Genomic DNA, 22373 nt, shown 5'->3' with positions numbered 1-22373 from the left:
AGACAGAGCAGGAGCCCTTGATCTGAAACTAATTTGTTGTCAAAAAGAGTTAAGGGATTTTAAGCTGGGCTTTATCTGGAGCAGTATAAGGGAATGTAAATACATCTACCTGCCCAGCCTCTCCAACTGTATGCTGCTCGGAATCCTCTTTAAAATGGTGTGAAATCGGTGAGGCGGGTTCGTTCCCCTTTAGATTTGGAATAATCTCCAAGGTGACTTGTTATTGCCTCCTGGAAGGAATATTGATTACCTGGTGAATCACCCACATCCTCATTCCCAAGCAGCACACCCCCCAGGTGGCTGTGGTTTCCATGAAGGCAGAACAAGGGCTGGGGGAGGCCTGAAATTCATCTCTTCCCGTGCAATGAACACGGCTGGGGAACATGCAGGGTGCCGGTGTTCCCACTCACACCTCCCCTGCCCGATCACATCCACCCGCCTTCACCCAGTCCAGCAGCAGTGTAGCTGGGCAGTCACTCAACTGCTGCCTGTTGGGGCTGCTGGCAGTGGTGGGGCACCCTCCTCATCCTCAGCCAGGCAGGTGCAATGCTGTCAGTGTTAATACCCCCCTGGGTGTTAATGTGAAGGTGATGCTCCAGCGTGGAGCTTGTCCATGGGTAGGGATGGATAGTGCTGCACTGCTCCCATCAGCACCAGCTCCATGCCAGGGTCACTTTGCATTTCCCCCTGGAACTGCCCCCCTCCTCACCCGGAGCTGGGGTCCCTGGGGCTGGCGTTGGAGCTCAGCCATCACTCCCAACACGAGTCACTTGTGCGCTGTGCCAGCGAGCGGGACGGCTGTCAGATTCCTGCGCGCGCCGGGTAAACAAGGTCACACAATGAAAGCTTAATTATAAAGCCTAATGGGGTAAGACTGTTGTGATTTGTGGAAAATTGGCCATTAACTGCGGGAGTATGAAAAACAAACATGTTTCCCTGACACTTCCACCCAGCCACGCTGAGCAAACACAGGCTGGAACGTTTCACAGTGTAGCAGGTTACTCCGAGCAGCTCGACGCCGTCGCCGTCATTTCACTGGGTTGAGCTTGGCTGACACATTCACAGCCCAGATCACACCACAGATAGGAGCATTGCTCCAAAAAAAAGCAGTGACTCCTTGGAGTTGGTGGCAGGGATGGATGGACAGCCTTCATCCCTTCAGAGCTGAGGAAGAACTTAACGAGTCTGCCTTAACGAGCTGTCACTTTAACCCTTCCAACCCGCAGACACCTCCCAGGGCCATGAGAACAGCTCATCACCCCTTTTCCCTGCCTGAATTAGAGCAGGAAAAAACCACATCAGCTGGGCAGCATGTGCCGAAGGTCCCAGCCAGCCTCCCAGATTCAAGTTTGTATCCAATCAAACACAGTATTAACGAGAATTAGGTCACTTTTAATTAGCTCAGATAACATGGTGGAGTCCCCTCTCCCCAGCACATCACTTGTGCTGATATTCACCATCAAGTAGTCTTTCTCAGAGCAATTATCCCATCAAAACCAGTTGCTCTCATAGTTAACAATTTTCATACTAATGCATTAATTGCCCCTGGCTTACCCGCCGCCTAATCAGCAAGGTGGGTATTAGTTTCTGGAAGTGATTGATTTCAAGGGACTTAGCACTTAATTACATTTTAGCAGAATCTGTTTTGAGTCCTTAGAGAAGAGAGACGTTCTCTGTTTGGCTTTGAACTTATCGTGTTGGAAGGATCTGGGTATCTGAATTACTCCCTTCGTTCCCAAGCACGCTCGTCACGAGGTGCTGGAGTTTTGTCACTTCTGATTCATCTTTGCCCAGAAGAGCTCACCCCAATTGTAGGGTTTGCATTAATCAGTAAGTTTGCTTTAAAAAGTCATGATTACATTTCATATCTCCGCGTGTCAGGGATGGATAGAGTGATCTCTCCAAGTGTAATTTGTATATCAGTCCGTTAACTCGGGGGGTTGGGATGAAATGTGCTATATAAATGCAAGACCATCATTTGTCTTCTTTCTTCTTGTGTCTCCACATAATTGCACCTTCATTGCCCACTCTCACTCGCTGCAGGGCTGGGGCAGAGCCTGTCCATCCCAAGCAGTGCCCATCTCAGGGGCTGCAGGGGATATTATAGAAACCTCCCACAGCCAGCTCCAGGGTAATGGGTGGCCAGACACTTTCAGTTGGCTTTTGCTTTAGGGGTGTCTTTGCAGCCAGGACTTTGTATGAGAGAGAAGACAGACAGATCTCTATGTCCCTGTCATATTTTTTGCCACACGCTTGTTATTTCTTCTTAGAACCGGTGTCATTAATCAAATGTTCTGGGGATGCCTGTGATGGGTGGTATCAAAACCACTAATTGTCATTAAGAAGCAATGAAAATTAATTTCTCCCTGCAGTATGCTAGACCCTGCTTAGAGCAGAAGATGTTTCCCCCATCTTCCCCCCAGCTCTAAGCCAGCGCTGGCAGGGATGCCAGGCGATGCAGGCTGCAGGAGAAGGCTGCCAATTCATGAAGCCCAAGAAAAGCTCAACTACATCTCCTGACAGCAGTGAGACCTGAAATAACATGTGAGCCTGTGACACAGACCCTGATACTCAGGCTTGGCTCTTGCACCCGAGCTCAGCATGGCTTGGGAAGCCCAGGTGCCGACTGCTTTGGGAAGAAAACCACTGGAAAAGGGAGCAGCTGGAGAAAGTGTTTTTATGCTTGAAAAGTGATAAAACTTTGATAACTTCGAGCCAGCTCGAACAGCAGACAGGCAGCTCAGACAAATGTATAAAACATCAAAAGCCACAGGATGGAGAGCGGTGCCTGAGCTCCAAATATAGCTTGCTGCAATGTAATTCATTCCTCAAGCAGCAAGGAGGAACTGTGCTGTGACACGGGGTGTTGCAGCCCCATTTCCACCAGCGCAGTGAGCTGGAGTGGGAAGGGTCACAAAGGCCCCTGCATCGCCCAAATTAAAAACCCCACAGAGGTGACACGTGTGTGTAAGAAGGGCTGAAAGTGTGGGAAAGCATTTTGCAGCTTGCTAAAGAGAAAGAAAAACCCCAACCCACCCCAAAAGCCAACACAAAACTCAACTCTCAGGGGGTTATTTATTGATCGTGGATGAGCAGGGTACCACCCTTCCTATGACAGCAATGAGAGCGAGCGTCCCTAAAGCATTAGCTTCTGGGAAGCCAAACTCCTCAGACACTGGGAGGTGGTGGCTGGATTCTTATCACCCCTCAGCACTGCTTGGTGGGTGCCTTGTGTCCTCTCAGCCTCAGTTGCTTGGAAAAATAATAGATGAGCAGAACTCTAGAGTGTGCTCCCAGGTCCTGTGCCCTTAAAGGTGCTTGAGCATCCCTTCTGAGCTCACCTTTGGACCCCTCTCACACGGGGCTGGGGGCTGCAGCTTGTTTAACAGCCAGAGCAGATGCAGCATCAGTGCAGAAGGGCTCACACATGGCCTGACAGAGCGGGAGCAGCCAGGAGCTTGCTGCAGGACCAGACACCCTGTGGCACAATAATTACACATCGGACTTTTCTGGAATTGCAGCTCGTTTATCCCTTCTGACCCGGGCCATTCCTTCCCAGACACTGTAGATATTACCCACTGGCTCCAGTTTCTGTGTCATTACACAGGAGAAGGCCTCTGGATAAGCAAGTGGGTGTAGTAAGCATCTCGTTATTAGACGATGCTAATTAATGTCCACTCAAACTAATTATTAACTGGCTTTAGTAATTTGCCATTCTGATCTCACCAAATAGCCAGGAATTATTCCAGGGAATCCTCAGCTGAGAACATAATGAGTGGGTTCCTGTGGGGGCCTGTGGTGTGAGCTGTGGGGCAGCTCTCAGGGTCCAGATGCTGTTGGGGAGCAGCACTTCTCTCCTGATCTGTATCTGTAGCTCTTGGTCTCATTAAACCCTTCCTAAACCCAAACTGAAGGCTCGGTGAGGCACTTGGACACTGCTGGGAACCAAACGTCTCAAAGGCAGTTCCCTGCCTGGGGCCAGCAGGACCAGGACACCATGGGAGATGGCAGACCCTCAGCATGAGGTCCTGGTGTTGGGGTACTCCCAGCAGTCACCCAAAAACTCCTCCAGAGACAGCGTGAGGTGAAAGGAGTTTCCAGCCAAACCAGTCTGGGGTCTCTCCATGCCTTATAAAGAGGTAGGTTGGGGCAGAGTTCTTTCCTCTCCTCCGTAACCAGAGGTCTGGCTGCCTGCAGTCCAGGCGTGGGTGGTTCTCACATCCCATGGGAATCCCCAGCCCAGAGCTGGAGGGAGCAGGGTTCTCCACCTGCTTTTTCCCAGAGGGATGAGCTTCCTTAAGTTGGTTCCCCAAAGAGCAACTCTGCCCAGGTAGGACTGAACCTGCACCTCCAGAGCAGCCTGAGTGTGGCAGAGCCCCGAGGCTCCCTAAGGCACCCAGGCAGGACGTCAGAACGGCCAGATTATCTTCACAGAAGCCATTAAGAGCACATAATAGGGACTGAGGAAGCTTTCATCAGCAGTGTGGGGATGAGGCATAAGCGTGCACCTAATCTCCAAGCAGAAAGCTCTGCAGCAAGCCTTCCTCTTTCTGTTGGTGTGATTGTTAAATATACAAATTATGCAAAGATAAAAAAATCATTAAAATGCAATTATTTCAGCGATATAAGTTTATGGCTATATAAGTACATTAAAAGACCAACTTTGTGGGTCTTTATGTGCTTAATAAAACTGAATAATTTGCTGGGGAAAAAAAAATCTTTGGTGGCTGCAGCAAGGAAATTTGGTATCTCTGTGTGACTTCAAGCACACTCCAGGTACATAGAGAAAAAAGGCTGCTGTATTTCAAACCACACGTTTCCATACTGGGATAATATAGGGCAGAAAAAAAAAGAAGAGAATGGTGTTGGGATTCTCTCTCCGTCACAGTCTGAGGTTGAAACCGTTACCAATGGGGAGGGAAGAGGCCAACAAAAGCCCCAGAATGCTGAAGCCCTAGCTGTTAATCATTTAACAAATAGGTTTTCCAACTCAAACAGCATTTCCAAGTCAAACCTAACCCAGGCTGAATAAATTCATTGTGGTGAGGCCACAGCTTTGTGTTCATCCTTGTATGAAAAGGCAATTAGAAAGCAGTCACTTTGCCTCAGCCCATGAAGCCTGGGATTCACCAGCGTTACCAGAGATTGCTGCGCATCCCCTGGCTGTGCTTCCAAGAGTAACACCTATCCTGGTGTGTATTTCTGCATGCAGATGTGTGCAAGCATAAAGCTCTGTCTCTTTGCAGGCAAGAGAGGAACATCAGTGCAGTGAGAATCCCAGCAAACACACTTCTCCCTAAAGAAAGATGGGATAAAAACCTGCTCAGGTGTTGATCGAGGATGTTCTGCCCAGAGGAATCTCTGCCAAACCCCACAATAGCAATTTTGCTGAGTTAAATATTTTCCCCAGGCTGTTTATTTCTCTGCATCTCTACCAACTCTAGAAGGCACGTGGAGTAGGGTCAGGATCTGGCCAGGAAACCTGTTCTGTCCTCTTGGGTTCTCCTCCTCGTACCCCTGTCCTGCAATCCTCCCCACCCAGCTCTGACTTCATCCAACTACAGAGTGATGGGGCCAGGGAGGGACCATGCTACAAGATGATCTATTGAGCATCCCAGCCTGTAGGGATTAGGGGGCTTTGTGGTAAACCAGATTATTAGTTAACTTTGGGGGTGTTTGGGGTTGAATTATTGCTGTACCTGAAATCCCCTTCCAGCAGCACCCTGTGCATCATAAATAAGGGGTTTAGCCCGGCTCTTTGGAGCCGTCCCTGGAGACAGCAGCAGGGATCAATAACAGATTTAAGACCCAGCAGGTTTCAGGCTGCTCGAGCTCCTGAAATCAGAAACCTCCATCACCCACAACACCAGCCATAAGGACACATGAACACCAACGAAAAAGTTGTCTCCGTTTAACCCGAGGATAAAAGGTGCAAAAGGCTGAGATTAATGTCCCCCTCCTCACACCGCCCCCCCACCCCCCACCCCTCCCTTGAAGCCACAGAGGAGCTGTGGGCTGAAGAAAAGTCTTTGCAAATTATGATTATTCTGCTTGTCTGCAGAGGACAAACGGCTCCGTACCACAGCGGGCAGCCTGCCTGGCCACTGGGACATGGCTGGGACGCTTCCTCATCCCAGGAGCTCAGGCAGGGGTTGGGTATGGATTTCCCTTCATCTCCAGTGGAACACTGACCAGGAAATCTTTTGGGGCTGGAGAGGATGAGCCCAAACTCAGGGATGTGAGTGCATGGGAAAACCAGAGCAGCTGTGCTTATCGGTGCGAGAGGGTCTGTCTGTCTGTCTGTCTGTCTGTGCACGGACACACGCCCAGGTGAGCGGTGAGGTGTAAGTGTATATGGAGCAGAGATTTATCAAGTGTGACTGTTAAGCAGAAAGGAGAAGAAAAACGAGAGAGGCGCTTTAGAGGGGATGTGGATCAATGATTTTCTGAGCAGTGATTCTGTAGAAGAGTCTGCGGGGCTGGTCTGTGATGATAAATGGGAATTTTCAGCTCAGGAACAATATCTTTTCTTTCCAGCAGTGCCTGTTTCCTGCTCCTTTTTATTTTACTTCATGCTATTTGTGGTCTCTTACACCGGGGAGACTATCATCCAAACCTTTTTTCTTTTGCTAACGGGAACACTTTAATTCTTAAAATAACCCTCTGAGCGTTTCCTAGCAGAACCACCCCACTGCTCGCCCTGAGCCCGCTCCCCTCTCCTGGGAGCTGGGCTCTGGCAGCTCAGGGTGCCCTCCTCTGCTGCCCACGGGCTCCTCTGAGCCTGGCAAGGGGTGAGCAGCAGGCTCCAGCTGCATTCAGGCACACATCCTGCTCTGTGATGGGGGTTGCTGCTGGCAAACCCAGTCCATGAGCATGTTAAGGGCACATCTGACCCTGGCCAGCCCGCCTCTGCGGTCCCTGACTGGGCAGGACATCAGATCAGAGATTGTCTCTCCTTGTGCCTTCCATTGGTGAGAAGTGGCACCACTCTGGGCAGCTGCTGGAAACCACAGCGACCAGGAGCTCCTCCATCAGTGCCCTCCTCGGAGCACGGTGGTTTCTGTCAGTTTGGACACTGCACCCCAGGGCTCTGCCAGAGCCATCTCTATCCTCTGTCCCCAGAAAACACCCTCTATGCAGGGTGCCTGTGGCTGGCACAGTGTGGGTTTGGCTGGCTGGGACAGGGTGGCAGGAGGGGTTGGTGCAGGCATGGCTGTTGTTACCAGTGTTGTTCCCGGTATGTGCCCAGCCTGCAGCCTCTCTGCCCCACTCCAGGGTGGTCCCCAGTCCCCCCAGCCCCTGCAGCGCCCGCGGGCAGCCAGCTGCCAGCAGACCTGCTGCTCTTCGCTTTCCGCAGGCACCGAGCTGATTCAGTGCATCATCCTACAAGCTCACCCAGGGATACCACAGGAACATCTTAACCACTTTAAGCTATTTTAAGAACAAGGGGGAAATGTGGGCTATGAGCTGCCAGTGCAGCTCCACCGAGCTGTAACCTTGCTGGGTAACACAGGGTTGCAGCACGTGAACGCAGAGAGCCCATTCAGCATTGCTGGAAGCTGTTCCCCACTCTTCTTTTCCTCTGGCTGGTTTATATTATTGCTGAGGAGTGAAGTGTTAAAAGTAAATCAATAGTTGCAGCGAGGCTCTCCGTGGCCAGCAGCATCTTCCTGTCACGTTGCAGCGTACGGGCACACAGCAGCCTCGGACCACCTTACGTGCCCGGGAACTGGGCACCATGCAGGGCACCCGCTGCTTCTCCGCCTCACTCAGAGCCCTCCTGGCTGCAGCCACGTGTGCTCTGCACCGCAGACGCCAGCGGAAGAGATCTGAAGGCATCTGGATCGGTGCTTCCAAAAATAGCTCCTTGCCATTGATGGGCCGGATCAGAGCAGAAAGGGCTGGAAAGAAGCCAGGCTGAAGGGGCACATGAGAGGTAGAGTGGGGTAATGCCTGTTAGGGGTGGAGGGGGGCAGGCAGGGAGGACCCCACCAAGTGCATGACATCCAGACTGGGAGCTGGGTGGGCTGAAGTGGGTGAAAAGCCAGGAGGGATGGGGCAGGTGCTGCTGCTGCTGCCCATTCCCTGCCACTTCCCCAGGGTGGGTCAGAGGCACCTGGGAAGCATTAGGCAGTAATTTCATCCTCACAGAGCCCATCTAACTGAGGTTAAAAGGCTGCAGCAGCCCAGCTCTCCAGCAGCACTGGGAGTTCAGTGTAGAGGGACTGCCTTTCATCTTTGCTGTTGTCCAGGTATCTTCCAGGTCTCCTTTAGCTGCTCCTCTAGTCTCATTGCACTGATGGGATGAGCTGCGGTGTTTGAGGCCACGTGTTCCATGTGAGTGTTGGGATCCCAGGGGCTGTGGAATATTTATGGGAGATTATACAGCTGGTTCAAAGTTTGCTGTTGATCCCCCCAGAAGTTCTTGTCCTTTTAAACCTTGAGCAAAACAGCTTAAATAGCTCAAGACTTGTTTCCAACATAGTTTGTGGTGTGTGACCTTCCCCAAAACAGAGGACAGTGTTCCAAAATGTGTTATGCCGTGTCATTTGTTCAGATTCTGTCCCACTGACAGGCGTCAGCCTCGACAGATTATCCTCCAGCTCCTCCTGGCTGGCATCAATCTGTGCTGAATGCGGCAGTGCCGCTGAGGCTCTGACCTTCACCTCGAGAGCTCCTGGGCATCAGCTCTGCAGCTCGCTGGTCGGCTCTGGGAAGGCAGATGCTGTCGTCACTTCAGAAATACAGGGAGGGGGCAGAGAGGCTCAGCACAAGCTGAGCACACTGCTCAGCATCAGAAATCCAGGCAGGTGGGAGGCTCAGGCAGGCATCGCTCAGACCAAAACCACAGCCCCCCCCACCTCTGCTGGGCTGTGGGTACAGCTCAGGGTGGGTGGTGGCACCTCTGAGGGGGAGCAGATGTTGGCTGTTCCCAGCACTGGTGTTTGAGTGTCTCATTCTACCCAGGCCAAGCTGCTGCTGAGCCCCTCTGCCCAGCACAGGCTTTGTTTCTGTCCGCTGACTACCTGCACTTGACAGCCCTTACCCTCTCTGTGGCCAGGGCCGTGGCCATCAGCTCCATCCTGGTCCCCTGAGGATGGTGTTAGTTAGACCCTGAAACTGTCACCATGCCACCACAGCAGAACTTCTGCTGAGATGGAGGGGAGAGGTGGGAGAGGGAGGGGAGGGATGGAGACCTCCCAGCAGGCTGTGTGTGCTTCTGAGACCCTGTTCTGCTCTGCAGTTTGGCTCCAGCAGTAACAAACTGTCCAGCCGTGCTCAGGTGGGATCACAAGGGATGCTGCAGCAGAGATCACAGGAAGTGATGGACCATGGGTGCGTGGACACCGGAATTCAGGTAAGAATGAGGAATTTTCATTTCCAACTTCATAACTGTCATAAGGGTAGAACAAGCTCAGGCATCTGAGGGCCCTACAGCAGCCCCATTGCTTACCACGGGCAGCCAAAGCGCTTACTCGGTACCACCACGCTCTGCTTGGGGTCTCTGCCTCTCTGCACTTCGGAAACATTCCAAGTTCTTACCTAGCAGAGTGCTTTCACCTCTCCTACCTACAAGCCAAAAGGCTGGGGTGGGTCTTTTTCCAGTTCCTTGCAGTTTTTCCCCAGTTCTTTGCAACCTCTGTGTGTGCAAACATGTCGTGTTGGTGCATGGATGTAGGTGTGTGCATGTACCAGCCCATCCAGGGGCTGATGAGGGTGTCAGGCGCTCATCCACTAGCACAGACCACGTCTGGAGGCAGCAGGGTTTGAGGGGGGGTGCACTGGGAGAGCAGTCTGAATCCCATCCGTTCACATGGCATCAACTTCTTGTGCTGTTTCACAGCTCACTGAGAGCGCCCTGCACCTCGTAAGGCTCAACAAGTCTTGGAAATATAAAGACAAAGCTCTTTCTTTCCTCCAGCAAGATGTTGCTGCTATTTAAGGTCTATTATCCTCCCTCTGCTCACAGATCGCCACCATTAGTGTTATAAATGGGCTGGGATAGAGAGAAGGGAAGAGACCCCCAGGGTAGCAATTACAAGAGCTGAAGTGTCTGATGCAAAAGGCAGCGTTGCCCTGCTGTAATGTGATCATAAAATAAAGTGTGTTGCCCATAAACTCGGCGAGCAGCAGCGGTTCCCCCACAGCTCTTCCCATGTGCTGGGAGCCAGCAGGCCCGCCGGCTCCGGCCTGCTCCAAGCCTGAGCAAAACTGTCACAGAACAGGAACCAATGTATGTTCATGGTGAGATTTAGATGCTGAGGTGATAAGTACAGGGCCTGGGAAGGATAGCTGCTGTGGAATGGGAGCAGGCTGCCGTGCAAGGCCCAGAGGGCCAGCTCTTGTATCGCCTGACAGGGAGATTTCTACCTAAGAGCAGTCAGTGCTGATGAATCTGTGGAACAGGAGGGTCAAGAGCTTGCCAGGAGAAGACATCAGCATTAATAAATAAATGAACCTGAGTGAAGATGAGAGATCTAAAGCATCTGAAATCTCAGTAGTGGCGATCACGAGGCTTCACTGCCGAGCGTTTGATCTGCCAGTGTGATCCTAAAATGGGAATGGCCTACAAATTGGGGAATATGGATTTGCCTGAAAAACTAAGTCACGCGTTTGAGAAGATCACACATTTTAATTACAAATGACTCTGGTATCTATAGCTGCCTTTTGCAGAACACGTAAAGCTACTGCACTGGGACTTTATTGTATGGTAGCAAGTTTTACCCCCCCAAAATGCCCGCTGAGCTGGTGTGCTAGCTTGGGTGTGAACATGAGGAAACCCATCTCGCGCCCCTCTGATGCAGCCTTTGCCACACGTGGCTCCCAGGGACGTTTGCCACGCTGGAGCCCTTTCTGGTGGTGTCAGTGCTGCCAGGGCTGGGATGGAGAGGCAGGCTGGGTTTCCATGGAAAGGTCCGTTGCACCTAGGAAGAACAAATTTAACTGCCACAGTGTGGGAATGGGAAGGGAAAATCAGGAGAGAGACTCTTTTTTTAGGAGGGCTGCTTTCTGTAGGCTGTCCATCAGTGCTGCTTCTTCCCCTGGCTCACCTCTGCCTTCATCTCAGTGCCCTTGGCCACTGCAGAGATGAGAGCTCGGCCAGGGAATGGCTTTTTTAGGTGAGAATCACAATAAACTGTCATGCTCAAGACCTATTTGTAATGCAGGGATGAAGAGGGGTGAGAAGGGATCTGGGTACTCTCACAGAACTGCTAGAAGGATCGGGGGGGGGTTTCTTCTCTGAATATGCTGAGTGGGGGAAAGGACCAGAGGAGGATGCACAGGAGTCGGGGAGATACATCCCATGCCTGGCACGTGGGGTGCTGCATGGGAAGGCCCAATCACAAACTGCCCAGCCTTGGTTCCAGCAGCTCTTCTCTCCCCAGAACCACCCAGTCCCTGCCAGATACTCAGCACTACAGAATATTGAATCTCCTGCTTTATTGCCCAGAAGAGCTGCTACTTTGGGGGACCTGCAAGCACAAATTTGGGTTTTTTTTTGAGGTTTGCTCATTCCCATTCTACAAGGCCCAGCAGTGGGTGTCTTTGGGTGGTATGACACACACATGGTCACCATCTCCACCAGCAGCCCTGCCCGAGCAGAGTTCATAAGAAGCAATTTCACACCGAATGCACATACACCGCACGTTTCGTAGGCGACAGGTTGTTTGCCAGAGATCCAGGCTGCCCATGCCTGAGCTGTGCTGCTCACTCCTCTTCTGACAGTTGAGCTACACAAACATCCCATCTGTTACCCTGTAATTATACCTTGTTGCACACATTTTCCATAGTTTAGTGAGTGTTTCCTACATCTTTTGATTGTCACAAGAGAAGAAAAGCTCTACAACGTGTTGGGAATGAAGAGGAACCTGGGAGGAGAGCAGGGGTTATCTTGGGAGACCAGGAAGGCTGCAGGAAAGCAATAATCTGAGGATTTGGAGGTTCTTTGGTGAGACCAACTGCCTGTGGCTTCGGAGAGATACTTGAGAGCTGGAGGGACCGTGAGGGGAACAGTTTCATCATTTATGTGCCTAACACTCCTTTTGGTGGGGGTAGTAGTATGTTTGTCTCCATCCCCTTTGGTGTTTATTCTTTAATAACTCATTAGGGTTAATAACTGCATGCAGAGGTTGCTTCCAGGTTAGCCTCATGGTGAAATAAATAGTGTTGGAAATCCAATCAGACATGGTGATACAGTAATTATGTAAGAACATAATCCCATCTCTGCAAAAGCAAGACAGGTGCAGAATGTCAAACCTTTTTGCCACGAAAACCACCAGATTACAAACAGCCAAATGAGATTTGCTGCTGCAAATTCATACGTTCCTGCTTAGCCTGAGGAGGTGGTGGTGGAATAGCAGTTGCTCAAGACAAGCCCAAAGATAAACATACTTTCAGGGTCACAGGCAGGAGACCTGAGCTTATTAAAGTATGTCCTAATACTCTTCAAGTTCTTTTCCCTTCTATGGCACGCTGTGTACAGTGTGAATTCAGAGGCTCCGAGATTCTGTGTTATTCTTACAGAGCTCCTACTAAACCTGTTGACCCTGAACAGGTCCCACAGAGACTTCTTTTGATGAAAGGTGAGCAGGAAAGAAATGAAAAGGCTTCAAATCTTTGAAAACAGATCAGGGGAAAGTTTCTAAGAGCCAAGTACCTACCACAGACCCCATGTCGGGAACCAGGGCGCTGTGCACGTGCACCCTGCTTGTTGGAGATGTGGCTGTACTTAGGAGCCTGGGTGGAGGTGACAAGCAGGTGCTATACAGGTGAGTCTAAGAGCTCTCAGTATGATGAGCTCGTTTCCATGGAGAGCAGCCAGTTTTGGTACATCACTGTCCTCAGGTGATGGGCTGTGGGTACCCCCCAGAGGCAGACATCACGTGGGGCTGTGCAATGACCTGCCTGGTTTTTGGGCAGCTTCAGGACCTGGGCATTATAGTTCTTCATGTCTCCAGCAAGACCCAGAGAGCATCTGGAAGATACAGGACAGTTTTTGGCTATAGCCTGCATGTAGAGAGAACTGGAATAACCTGGGAATTAACAGTGGCGGGAGCAGCTGCTTTATCCCTCCTGAGGTTGGTGGGATGTCCCATATTTTTTCAGTGTTTTTTGTCAAAAAAGAAGAAGAAAAGAAAAAAAAAAAGAAGTGTGCCTTTTTTTTTTACCTGACTTTCTCTGGCTCTGAGGAAAGGCAGCTTTGCCACAGGTTACAATCCCAGCGACAGGAAAATAACCAGGAGCAGCCGGGCTGTGCCGTGCTGGCAGGCAGTGGTTTGCCTTGTCTATAAAGCAGTTGAGAGGCAGGTCCCAAGGAGTAATTAGCACTACCCAGAACCATGTACAGCCACTCGGCGAGAGAAGAGCGGGCTCGCTGCAGCGTTATTACCTCCTGGTCCTTCGTGCCAATTTCCTGATTAATAACATCCCAAGCCACTTGCTGCACTATTGATTCTAAATCCAATAAAAAGAACTGGCGGCTGCTGGCAGGACTGCTTCGGTTTGCCTCTAAAAATGCAAGGCAGCAGCAGGTTCCCAGGCAGGGTAAGGCTGGGGGAACACACCGGAGAGCTGCCGTCCTCCCTTGGGGAGCAGAGCGGGGCTGCTCTGTAGCGGCAGGGTGTCCTGCTCCTGGGGCTCAGGCTGCAAGGGCAGTGCTGTGTCCCTGGGGTTTGGGGGTAGGTCCTGGTGTTCCCCCCCCAGCAGCATTGCCAGAGGGGAGGGGAGCATTTCCCAGATCCCATCCTATTACCAAGGTGCCACTGCACTAAAGGAGAAGCCTTGCTTCCTTTGGGTGCCTTCGATAGAGGAGCTCAGGGACTTTGTCTAGGAAAATAGCCCACTGCTTCAGTGTTAGGCCAAGCAGCTGGCTCCAGCGTTGCTGACAGCAGAACAACAACGAGGTGGGTTACTTTTTCCCAAAGAACCTGGCTTATATCTATGCTGAGAAAGAGAAACTGCCACCGGTGTCCTTCATCCCACCCGCACGCTGGCAGGGAGGAGAGTGGGAAGGTCTGCGAGAGGCCAGAGCGCTTCGGGATGGACAGGGAAGGAAGCCTGGCTGGTGAACAGACACAGTTCAGTCCTGCTAACAACCTCAGAGAGAAAGGCAAATACACAGCAGTGAGCAGAAGGCAGCTCAGAAAGCGTGGAGAAGCCAAGAAATATTGAGCTTTGATCCAGAGAGAGTATTTCAACAAACACCCAATGCTTTGCAAATATTCAGCGCTTGCAGTAGCCAAAACACATGGCAAGGGAGGAGTGATGAGCACGTCCCTGCTGCTCCAGAGCGGGCAGGAGGAGAGGGTCTGTGGTCTGCAGTGGGCTGGCTGGCCCTGGGAAAGGCATCCCCCTCCCCTGCAAAGCTTCAGCTCCAGGCAGTTTTCCACGGGAGCTGCCTCTGGTGGCTCCTCTGACCCTGGAGAAGGCAGCTCCTTCCCAAAGCTCCATCTGAGCGTAGGGTCTTGTCCTGCTTTTATCAGGGAGTTACCTACATGCAGGGCTGGGCTTTCAGGGGTGACACAGCCGCTGTCGAGCACAACATCTCACCGCAGACAAGCTGCTGTGAAGGAAAGTAACTCTGTCCCAGCCAACACCAGCACAATGTGCAAATGTGATGAGCTGAGAATTAATAAAATCCCAGGAAAGAAACAAATGAGCCAGAAGAGGTGCACATGGAAGCACACTGCTGGAGCAGTGGCCTCTGTTGGGGCAGCATTCACAGTAGTGGCCGTCCTGCTGGAGCCGCCCTGACCTGCCAGCCTCACAAGCATCCTCTAATAAGAGAGAATAAAAGAGGTTATCTATCTGCTCTATTGAGACCTTCGAATTTTCATCTTAATGGGACATGGTGCTTGACAGATTGAGCTCCAGTGAGCAGCTCATTGTAAATTCAAATGTGGGCTCTGGGGCTTATTCGAGCCACTGAGCCTATTTTCTTCCCTTGTTTGCTGGCTGAGCAGGCGGCTGCTGGGAGTGATGACTGTGCGGTTTGTCAGCATCGCCTTCCTGAACATCAGGCTCTCATCTCTCCGCAGCCTCTCGTGGCTCCCTGCCTCCCACCCAAACAGGCGTGTGCAGGGGTAGGAGCCGTGGAGCTGCGGGGGGGAGTGACAGGAGGAGGATGTTCATACTCCTGTCTGTGTACGGATTTCATTGCACACACGCAGGGCAGAAAGCAAACCAAGGGTCTGCCAGCGCCTGGGGGTCTGGCAGTGGGGTGCAGAGGGGGCAAAGACAGGGACACACGTGGGGGGCAGCCCATGGCAGGGCTGGCAGCTCCAGGTGGGAAGCACTGGCAGTGCCACAGGGATTTGTTCAGCTGGGTTGTGGTCATGGGGAGCAGCGAACTCCTACCCAGGCTGCAGTGGGCATTTGGATGGGTGCCCCAGGGTCTGTGGGCTGCTGCCCTTGCTGTCTGCAGTCCCTCCTGTCAGGCTGTGTCCAGCTGGCAGGAGGAGAGATGGGCTGTGGGTGTTGTGTGTGCTGGGGATCCAGAGTTTGGTGGACTCACCGCCCCAGGCTGTTGCTCAGTCCCAGGTCTGAGGTGGTCTGTTATTGCCAAGTCCGACCGCAGAGTGTGGGCACTGAGTGGCAAGCAAAAAGCCTTTAAAGCACCTTCTCCTGGGTGGTGATCTGCAGGAAGCAGAAGTGGAGGGCTTTTTGATGAGGGCCATCTTGCAGGTCAGCTGGAGAAAGTGCCAGGAATTGCTGAGAAGCCTGAGCTGGGGCAGGTCTGGCTGCAGACACCCCGGCTGGTGCTCCAGCCTGGCCAGGCTTGGGCAGTGGAGGGGGGCAGCGGGTTCCTTTCAGAGGTGTTTTGCCTTGTGAAAACCAGACTCAAAAAACGCCAGTTTTGCTGCCTTATGTACTGGTTGTCAGCAGTCTGGGGGATATGAATTATGTAGAAGATGCATAGCAAATGAACTGAAGCACTGGCAGGTTCCAACGCAGCCAGAGGATGCTTGGCACAAGCATCCAGCTCCAGCAGCTCCTCTTGTCCCAGCATCCTCCAAAGTGCATTTCACTGGTGAGTGCGGGGGCCCTTCTGAGTCCTGTGGAAGCTCAGGGGGCAGAGGGGGGGGTGAACATCTCTGCCAGCCCCAGGCCCCGTGAAGCTCTGCAGGGTGAAGAGCCCTGGTGTGGGTGCATGTGCTTCCATTGCTGGTGTGACCTCACACCCATGCCCCATGTCCACCCAACCTCAACATACCCCATGGACACAAATCTAACCCCAAACCAAGGGCAGGAATGCTCCTCTCCAAAAGAAACTCTCATCTGGGGCTTGGAGCCTGGGAGTTGCACCGACTTTCTCAGCTCGCCTCCAGGTTTCGGAGTGACTGGCATTTCTTCGTGCTTTTGGGTTTGAGACTGAAGTTCTACCATGTTTTGTTTAAATCCATATTTAAGCTTGCCTCTGTGTGCGTTGGGGGAGACGGGAAAGGTTTTGCTGCTTGCATTATTTATGAACGGTATAATTTCAGGGCATCAGTATTAAAATCAGGTTCCAGCTGGAAAATAATATTAAACAAGATAAGTGTGCATATTTGCTTCATAAATCCGTAAAACCTGATTAACAATGATGCTCATAATGCTTGTTTCATCATTAGGAGACTTCCTGTATCTGTGCGGGTTGATGCATGAGGACAGCGCCCAGCGCAGCCCCTGCAGCCCGCGCTGCAGCAGCTTTAACTGAGGCTCCGACGTTGGGTTTAGCTGAGGCTGTTTGAATTTTGGAGCTGATTAACGACAGAAGAGGCTGAAGCTCTCCCGTGTTCTGCCAGCACAGCTGCTGGCTCTGTTCAGGCATGAGGATTCCTGAGCGGAGCTGTGGCTGTGCCGTCGATGGCTGGGGATGCTCTACCAGAGCTGCTGCCCCGTCCCCTCGGTGAGGCTGGGGTGCTCTCAGGTGTGTTTCTGAGCGTGCTGGAGGCTGGCAACCTCCTGGGCAGTGGCACGGCCAGAGGAGAGGAGCTTTCTCTCAGTGTAGCCCTGTGATCTGGGGACCAGCTTCCGAACCAAAGCCCAGAGAGTAAAGGGCAGATGGGAGGGTTTCCCTGGATCTCTCCTTCGGGTCTCCTTCCTGTGCCAAGTGCTGGCAATTTACATCCTTGGGAACAGGATTTGTTGGTCTACAGGGACAGAGCCCAGGAGCTCTGAGGTTTCCCAGAGCCTGGGTGACATAAAGGGATGTGCTGCCCCCCACAAAACCCTCATCACCAGAGCCCCATGTCCCAGCCAGAGCTCGTGCACTCTCTAGTGTCAGTAAACCCCCGAGTGATGCTGGGCAGGAGTCACAGGTGGACAAAACTCCTGGGAGGTTGCAGGTAGTAGCTGCTCAGGGGAGAAAATACTTTAGATAAGGAAAATAAAAGGATCTCAGGATGTTCATGTGCAGCTCTTAGTGGAACAGCACGTGTGCCTGCCTGGCAGTGAGACTCTCCATATGGCTCCTGCGCAAGTGGTGAGAGAGAGAATTTTCTGCTGAAAAAACTAAGCCCGGAGGTGAAAACTTCAAAGGGGATGAACTCTGAATCCAGCAAGAGCCTTATGCACATCCAGGAGCTGAGGAGAGCAAGTGTTGATAAAGCACTTCAAAACCTCGCCAAGCCTGTGATCAGGTTTCTCCTGCGGCTCCACTGCGGCAGGAGATGGGCTGTGGCTGGTGGTGTGAACACCAGCGTCCTGGGGGGCCAAATGCAAACCAAACCCTTTGAAAGGGCACAACCTACTGTGTGGAAGGAGAGTGAAATGTCCGGTGCAGGATGGTGCAGGGCAGGCTGAGGGGAACACCTGGGGAGCAGCCTGAGCTGCCCCACTGACAGGGACGCTGAGCAGAGTTCAGGGCTCAAACTTGGGAGCTTTTGATGCTCCTGGCTGGTCTGAGGTGTCTCCAGATGAGGTATTCAGGAACAGACAAGTGCTGTGGGCTTGGAGCACGACCCTGTGCAGCCATGGAAAGATCCCATGGGCTGCAGGTCCCTGATTCCCGGGTGTCGTGGCATACGGACCCCTCTGCTTCTGCAGCCATGTCCCTCTGCCTTGCTGGAATTATTAGCAAATCCCAAAGGAAACCTAGATGCCCAGGCTGGTTCTTAGCAAAGAAAGGAGCGGCACAGGACGGGGGGCAGAAGTCAGAGGAGAAGAGAGAGATACTGAGCAGGAGATGCTCAGCCCCAGCCGTGTCACCAGCTGCGCATCGGCTCCGCTCTCTGGTACCTTCCCCCTTGGAAAAGTTGAGTTGCTGTATTGCTGGCACATGAAAGACATAGGAGTTTTCTTGCTGCAAGCCATAGAAAGCAGGCTTCATTCAGCTCCTGAATAATTTAGAATACAAGCCTTTGATTAATTTCATGAGAAAAAGGAAACAAAGTTAGCTATAACTATAGGCCATTCAGAGTATGGATTGCCAGCAAAAATGTGCAAAGCGCTGTCATGAGAGGATTAATTACATAGATTAAATATTTTATAAGTTAAATAATGTGTATTTTTTGGAGACAAAATGGAATGTCATTTTTTCCCCCAAGACAGGGAAAGTAACTGTATTCACTTCCATTTAGCCCACAGAGCAACACAGGCTCCAGTGACAGAGGAGGATGGATCAGGGCTGTAATTCCCATCTGGCACCCAAATCTATATTCTGAGCAGCATTTCATCTTCTCCCCGAGAGCCCAGCTCTGAGCTTTCAAGTCTCTGTCAGCTGCGAGGTTCTTCTGGGGGGAGAAGAAAAGGGTCCTGGTGATTGTTATTCTCTGTGTTACTGCCTTCCGAGATCTGGAAGGGAAAGGGACTGTGCAGGGTGGGTTTAACTATTCTGTTATTGTCATGGAGGATAATGGCAGAGTCTTTCAAAGTATCTTCCTTCTTCCATTGCAGAAACGAAGACCTGAAGCTGGTTTCTGACTCTGACCTGTCCAGAAAGCTGACCCCCTCCCAGAAGTTTGCTCAGTGGCACATGGAGCACCTCCGCCTCTCCTGGGGGTGTCACTGCCAAAGGTGTGGATGCAGCTGAGGCTTTCAAGCCATCAGGTGGAGTTTGGCCATATGGGCCACCCCCCAAGCCCTGTCCCATGTAGGAACAGCACCGGAGCCCCAGCTGGCCCAGGGCACTGAGACCCCCCAGCAAAGAGGTCAGTAGCGAGGGCTGACAGCCTGTCCCTCCAAGCACTGTCCCTCCAAGCACTGTCCATCAGCAGCTCGGGTGGATGAAATAAGCCCTTGGGTTAGAAGAGCTTGGGACAGGCTCCCTCTGGGAGATGCATTGCAGGGGAATGAGCAGTAGGTTTTGTCTTAACTCAGTTCTGCAGGACTGCTGACCTTGTCAGTGCACAACTGGGGCTGTAGGAAAGCTCTGGGTTCGGGTTTAAATGTCTAATGGCTACTGAATATGCTTGGATAAATCTTCCTCCTTTCCTTCATCCAGCTCTGGTGACTCCCACCCTGCCCAGGCTCAGACCAGCAGCTGTGCTGGGAGCCAGGACCAGCAAGAGCTGGGAAAGCTGGAGCTGGTTCCCCCAGGAGCACTCCCAGAAAGGCTCACCAGCATTCAGCCTGGGCACTAGTCTTGGTGGGCTGATAAGAGGGTGAAGTTTTGGCAAGTAAGGGTAAAACCTGAGAAACACGTGGCAAGCACAGGTTAAAGGGATGAGCAGCTTCCCCCAGGAGCCAGAAGATTCACAGCTGCTGGTGGGATCCTTCAGTTAGGCTGTGGGGAGGCAGGAGGAGGTCTGGGTGGGGGCAGGAGGAGGCTCATTTGGGTCACCTGCTTCTCCAGAGGAAATAAAGCTGGCAGCACTGGCAGTGCTGGGGGAGCCTTTGGAGGGAACTGGATGGTGTGAGGGGAGCCTGTGGCCTGCCTCAGCCTGTGAGTAGTTGTTTTTCTTACTTATTTTATCATTTTTTTACAATTTCCTGGGTGTTTCCTCATGTTTTTCCTACTGCTTGGCATGGCAGGGAATGTCTTTGGGGCTGGTGTATGTGAACAGCTGTGGGTCTGTGGTGCTTCCCTTAGCCTGGCTCAGTGCTGGGGGTGCTCAGCTCAGTGCCTAGGGGTGTATGTGCTGGATGGGGGCTTGTGTCGTGGCTCACTGGGGCAGGAGGGAAGCCTTGTGAGCAAAGGGCTGCTGAGCAGTTGGTGGTTAGCTAGCACTGGAGCATCTCTGCTGTGGCAGTGTGAGGGAAGGTTCTGGTCCAGGCTGTTGTGTATTAATGCCTCTGATGACCTGAGAGAGTCATGGTCCATGGGGTTACCCTTCCTGCTATGTAACTGTCCCCACTTGAGCATTAATGTTTGGGTTGGTATCTGTTGCTTGATTCAAGTCCAGAGACCTGGTGACTGTTGTACTTTGTTCTCATAAAAAATGTTTTATTTAATTTAAAAAAAAATGTTCCTCATGTCTGTGTAATCGTATCCCTTTTGGGCTGAAGGGCAGCCTGAAAGGTGAGAGGGAAACCAGCCTTGGGAGGCAAAAGAGAAGCCTCACACGTGCTTCATTAACACCTCAGCCCTTGCCCTGCGTGTGCCGCTCCTTCCTCGGGAAACGGGGCTCAGAGGCAGTTTGCTTTGGGAAATCACAATTGTGTTATTGACTGGGTGGAAAGGAACTGTTTTATTACAGCTCACAATCCTGCGTGTTTCTTTCCCTTGCAAATATCCCATTACATGCTCAGAGACCACCCACACGCTTTACTGCTCTTACATTTGCCCTGCAATCTTTCATGCCAGTTGACTTTTCATTTCCAAATCCCTTCTCGCATTAAGCACAGACCCACACACTCTGACCCATTTTTCTTTGAAATAAATCATAAGCCTGTGCCAGCAGCGACTCGAGGTGTTCCTCAGAATTTGTAAACAGCACTAAAGTCTTGTGGGAAATGTCACAAAGCGTTGCTCTGGATTTATTAAGTAGTTTTCCAGCTGAAATGTGCGTGTTCCCGTGCGCAGCCTGGCAGCGGCTCCACCTGTAACAGCAGTGATGTGCAGTGGGGCGCTGGATGGAGCTTGGGGCTGGGGACTCGACAGGGATCTGCATGTGGGTGAAGGGGAGGGATGCTCCCTCCTAGCAGACACCTCTCTGGGCTCTGCAGAGGAATGATCTTGTACTGGTGACACTGGGAAATGCCTCAGAATGAAACGCTGGTCGCAGGAAGCAGTGAGCATCCTGCCAGGAGATGGATGGAGAGGTTTTAGCACATTTTCCCTAATCTTTAGGTCTCCAGTCCTGTTTTCACAGCACATCAGCTGGAGCCCAGCCACTGCTAGAATTAGTTGCATTAAGGGGGATGCAGAGGATTTTGTGGCCACACCACATGGCTCCCACCCAGCTCCCTCTCCAATTCGAGTGCTGCCTTGCACCAGCTGCTTAGAGGGTGTAAGAAACACGGAGCAGGCGATTCCAGCAGCAGAAGGATGTATCTCCCAGTGAAGCGTGTTGGACATAAAAGCAGAACAGCTTTTAATTAAAATTTCTTCCATCAGACATGTAGGGCCTAAACAAGGAGCAAAACCTCCCAGCTCTGCACTGTACCAGGAGAAAAGAGTCTTTGAAGTCGGGAGTGGAAACTGCTGATGGGGGTGACTGTGGCTGCAGAGGGATGCTGGGAGCAGCGGGTGGGGTGGTACAGGGTATCCATGGGATGCTGGGAGGGGCTGGTGGGACCACACGGGTCTCTGGTGGGACACTGGTGCAATTCACTGCTCAGGTGGGCTTCCCCTGACAGGTGTCTGTGCTCTGGTGCTCGTCACAAGGGCAGTGATGAAGGGAGGAGGTTGTCTCAGTTCCTGAAGCATCCTGCTAAAGCCCCAGGACATGGGATGCTGGCAGCGACGTGGTGCTGTGCTTGTGGGGCAGCAGCAAGGCTCCTGGCAGCAAGAGCAGCTGACCTCTCCTTGTTTAGCTTTGGGCAGCTATGCTGCACCTTGAGTAGCTGCCACTCCATCTGTCCTGCCTCTGTCTGCTCCATCCTCCTTCTTGAGCAGCACCTTCCTCAGCAGCTGCTGTGACCCCTGTGAAAGGTCTCAGTGGGCCCTGGCGTCTGCTTTCTATCACTACGCAGTGACCCAGCCCCCTGAAATGACTTTGGGGGGGACACACGAGCCCAGCTCTTCACACAGGGTGGCAGGTGCTGGCACCACCCTGTGCCATTACCTTCTGCAGGGCCTTTGCCTTGAGACAAAGTGCCAAGGAATAATGTTCTCGTGTCAGCGAGTGCTGCCAGACCAAGTGGCTTTAATTGCTCTCCCTGGCAGGCAGCATGCTCCAGCCTGTGCTCCTGGCAGCATGAGGGTCGGCAGGTGATGCCAGCGCGGCAGCGTGCTGGGGCTCTGGGCAGGAGAGGTGACTCATTTGCTGCCCGTTTAGTCCTTTTTTGAC

Source organism: Gallinula chloropus, assembly GCF_964237585.1.
Source record: "Gallinula chloropus genome assembly, chromosome: 27".
NCBI lineage: Eukaryota > Metazoa > Chordata > Aves > Gruiformes > Rallidae > Gallinula > Gallinula chloropus.
The sequence above is the reverse complement of the archived record's forward strand: the minus strand, read 5'-3'. Positions refer to the sequence as shown.